Below are 4,957 nucleotides of genomic sequence, written 5' to 3'. Positions count from 1 at the left end.
CCCTGTCCAGACAGCAGGGAAATGGACTAATTCAAGTGCAAATCCAAAACAACTTTTGGCAAAAAGGAAGGAACAGTATGCAGCTGAATCGCCCCTGGAATTACTCAAACGAACAGCTCCCGGCAAGACAAGGCCTGCAGTTTGGATACTCTACGCGCCATACAAATTGCCACAAGAAACACCTTTTCAAGATTAGTAATTGCAAGGAGAGGGCACACATCAGTCGAAAAGTAGAGCCCGCTAAAAAATCCAAAACCAGATTAAGACTCCACAAGGGCACTGGCAACCGCAAGGGAGGACGAAGATATTTCACTCCTTTCAAGAAACAGGCCACATCTGGATGAGCAGACAAAGGTCAATCATTCACCTGGCCCCTGAAACAGGCAAGAGCCACCACATGTACCTTTAATGAATTAAGGGTCAACCCTTTATTCAATCCATCCTGCAAAAATTCCACAATGAGTGGTACCTTAACCGAACGAGGAAGAACCCCTCAATCTTCATACCAAGCCTAACACTCGCCAATCCTGCATGTAGGCTAAGGAAGGTGGTATTCAACGCAGTAGAATATCCATGCTTCATTTCATTTTTAATTTTATTAAAATTTATTAAACGCCCTACGCAAACAAGGTCTGGGCGATTTACAAAAAACATACATAGTATTAAAAAAAAACAAACCATAAAAAGAATTCACTTGACAAACAACTGTCATTAACAAAAGTAATTAAATTTCATAGAAACCATACCATTCACGCATGTTCAAAGAAATTCCATGAGGAAAGACTAAAGAGGTTACGACTTTTCAGCTTGGAGAAGAGACTGCTGAGGGGGGATATGATAGAGGTGTTTAAAATCATGAGAGGTCTAGAACGGGTAGATGTGAATCAGTTATTTACTCTTTCGGATAATAGAAAGACTAGGGGTCACTCCATGAAGTTAGCATATGGCACATTTAAAACTAATCGGAGAAAGTTCTTTTTCACTCAATGCACAATTAAAGTCTGGAATTTGTTGCCAGAGGATGTGGTTAGTACAGTTAGTATAGCTGTGTTTAAAAAAGGATTGGATAAGTTCTTGGAGGATAAGTCCATTACCTGCTATTAATTGAGTTGACTTAGAAAATAGCCACTGCTATTACTAGCAACGGTAACATGGAATAGACTTAGTTTTTGGGTACTTTCCAGGTTCTTATGGCCTGGATTGGCCACTGTTGGAGACAGGATACTGGGCTTGATGGACCCTTGGTCTGACCCAGTATGGCATGTTCTTATGTTCTTATCATTCCTTAGGACAGAACTCAATCTAGATGTTGTAGGATTGGAACTAGGTTAATACATCAAACCTTACAGTGAGCTTCTGAACTTAATAAAGTTATCGCATTTCTCAAAAAATACTGAAAGCACAATGGAGTAAAGAATCTTTCAACAGCCTTTTAAACTTTTTTACATTATCCAGAGAACGTAATTCAAAAGGGGTGAGATTCCATAAAGATGGAGCAACAATTGAAAAAGACGTCTCTCTTGTGAAAAATAAACGTGCTTGTCGCATGGAGGGGACATCTAATACATGCAATTGAGATGATCTAAGCCCTCTAGTAGGTTTATAAATCCGAAGCAGAGCATTCGACCAATGAGGAGTATCTGCATTGAGAAGTTTAAATACAGTCATTATGATTTTGAATTTGATACGTTCAGCAATAGAGCCCTCTCAAGTGCCATACCTTAAGACAAAACTGAGTTGAATTTTTGTGAAGAACAGGTCCCAGCTGCAGCAGACCCTGTGCACTGGAAACTGGAGGGGGAGGGGAGGGGAGGGAAGAGTCCACCAGGAGTCTTCGCAGATCTGCATACCATAGTTTCCTGGGCCAATCTGGTGCCACCAGAAGCACCATCCCCGAGACTCTCAATCTTCCGAACCATCCTGCCCAACATGGGCCACGGCGGGGGGGGGGGGGGAGGTATACAGCAGTTTGCCCTCCGACCACTCCTGCATGAGTGCAACGATTCCCAGGAACTTTGGATCTCTCCTGTGACTGAAGAAACGAAAAACCTTTGCAGTGCGAGAAGTCACCAACAGGTCCAGAAACAGAAGGCCCCAGCAATCCACTATCAACTGAAAAGCCTCGTTTGACAACTCCCATTCTCCTGGATCCAGACTCTGTCTGCTGAGAAAGTCTGCTCTTACGTTGTCTTTTTCTGCAATGTGCAAGGCTGAGACCTTCTGAACAAATAAGACTGGAGTCTAATCTAAAGCTATTTAGGAAAACACTAAAAACATGGCTTTTCAACCAGTCGTTCAATGAAAGTCCAGGCTAAGCACATTCTGAGAACACCATCTGAGATGTTCCATTATACTATCTGTATTTTCACTTACTTTTAGATATTTTATTCAATTTACTTTAATTTTATTATCACGTAATGATTGGAATTTGTTAACTTTATGTATGATTCTATGTATTAATCTATGTACTATGGATTTTTAAACTGTATGACTGTAAACCGATGTGATGGTCCTCGGACCAAACATCGGTATATAAAAATTGTACAAATAAATAAAGATGCATTTCCGCTCTTTCCATAAGTTGGGCAATTTCATGTGACACTTACTGGCTCTTGCTTCCTCCCTGCTGATCGATCTAAGCCACTGCCTTTGCACTATCCAACATTATTCTGACCGCTTGACCCTGTAAATGATCACTGAACCACAAACATGCCAACTGGATGGCATAGGCTTCCAGCTGAATGATGCTTCAAAGAGATTCTTCTGTACTCCAGTGCTCTTGCACTGTCAGCTCCTGACAGTGAGCTCCTCAACCGTGGAGACTCAAATCTGTCGTGAGTAGTAGCCAGTTTGATGATCTTAGGGAAAGCCCCTCTCTCAGATGATCCACTTCTAACCACCACTGCAGGTGTGGGCAGACTTCCATCTGCAGGGAAAGCCGAATTGAATAGTCCTGAGACTGTGGGGTCTGTGTTGCGACCATCGCTGCCTGTCTCCACTCCGCCCACCTTACCTCTTTGGCAACTCCCTCTTTGGTTGATGGAAGTTTGGCTGCCGCAGCGTAATTTTGCCGACCTCCTCCGGCGTCCCCGGACCGGCTAGACCAGGGCTCAGGAGCCATATATGGCTCTTTTGATGGCTGCATCTGGCTCGCAGACAAATCTTTAATAAAAAAGTAAAAATCTAAGAAAATCCCCCACCCTCCTGAAGCCCCCCAAGACCTCCAAAATTAATTTACTACAACCCCCACCCTCCTGACCCCCCCCCAGACCTGCCAAAAGTCCCTGGTGGTCCAGCGGGGGTCCAGGAGCAGTCCGGGAGCGATCTCCTGGACTTGGGCTGTCGGCTGCCAGTAGTCAAAATGGCACCGACGGCCCTTTGCCCTCACTATGTCACTGGGGTTTACCAATGGCGGCGGTAGCCCCTGTGACATAGTAAGGGCAAAGGGCCGTCGGCTGCCAGTAATCAAAATGGCGTCGACGGCCCTTTGCCCTTACTATGTCACAGGGGCTACCGCCGCCATTGGTCGACCCCAGTGACATAGTGAGGGCAAAGGGCCGTCGGCGCCATTTTGACTACTGGCAGCCGACAGCCCAAGTCCAGGAGATCGCTCCCGGACCCCCGCTGGACCACCAGGGACTTTTGGCAGGTCTTGGGGGGGGGGGGGGGGGGGGGGGGGTCAGGAGGGTGGGAGTTGTAGTAAATTAATTTTGGAGGTCTTGGGGGGGCAGCAGGAGGGTGGGGTTTTTTGTTAGATTTTTACTTTTTTATTAAAGATTTGTCTGCGAGCCCTGGACCCCCGCTGGATCACCAGGGACTTTTGGCAGGTCTTGGGGGGGGGGGGGTTTAGGATGATGGGGATTGTAGTAAATTAATTTGGCAGGTCTTGGGGGCGTCAGGAGAGCAGGGGGTTGTAGTAAATGAATTTGGTAGGTCTTGGAGTCAGGAGGGTGGGGGGGTTGTAGTTAGTATGGCTCTCACGGAATTACATTTTAAAATATGTGGCATTCATGGCTCTCTCAGCCAAAAAGGTTCCTGACCCCTGGGCTAGACGCTGCCTTCCGCCATGTTCTCCTGAGGTTTAAGGGCATGCGTGTGGCTCCAACTCAAGTACCAGCTGTGGCACGAACCTCAGGGGCGTCCCCATATGATGACGTCATCATTGTCAGATATTTAAGGTCTCTTGTTTTGCTAGCTATCGAATTAGCAAAGGGTTTCCTACCTAGCTGCTTCCAGGTATCGCTGCGGATGGGATTCGCTCTCCGCTTACCTTGCTACTCTGCCTCCTCGGACTTTACCAGGGGTACCCACTCCTCGGGGGCCTCGCTCTCTCTCTTGCTTTTCAAGTCGCAGTCTGGAACCAGTACTCGCTCCTCGAGGGCCCACGTTCCCGGACCTGCTACTGAATATAACTTCTGCCAGGAAGTCACCGCTGCCTACAACACCAGTGAGTTACCATCTCTCTCTCTCAGAGCTTTCTCTGGAACCAGGTACTCGCTCCTCGAGGGTCTACTTCATTCCAGCTCCTGGGCTGTTCCAAGAGACTATTGTGTGAGTGTTACCATCAAGGTTTTGTTCTTGAAATCTGCATACTCTGCCTACTCACTATTTCAGTTTCTCTACAGCTCAGCCATACTGGGATCGCTGTTCCAATGCCTGAGGGACTACAGCCCAGCCGGGCTCTTGCAGCTCACTACTGCAACCTCTGGTGGTTCACTTACAGTTTAATAAAAGAACTAGTGTGTGTCTGTCTCCCAACTCTGAGCCTGACCGGTGGTCCCTCTCGGAATCTTCCCCCATGGGTGTGGTCATCTGCCACCGGCCCAAGGATCCACCCACAATTACCACAAATAATAACAGTCTGACGAGACAGCAGAGTGTGCTGAAGAGGACGCATAATCATCCTCGCCAAAGGCACCACTTCCAGAGCCACTGCCATCAATCCGAGCACCTATAA

The sequence above is a fragment of the Rhinatrema bivittatum genome, chromosome 6 (genome assembly GCF_901001135.1).
Source record: "Rhinatrema bivittatum chromosome 6, aRhiBiv1.1, whole genome shotgun sequence".
Taxonomy (NCBI): Eukaryota; Metazoa; Chordata; class Amphibia; order Gymnophiona; family Rhinatrematidae; genus Rhinatrema; species Rhinatrema bivittatum.
This window is presented reverse-complemented; position numbering follows the sequence as displayed.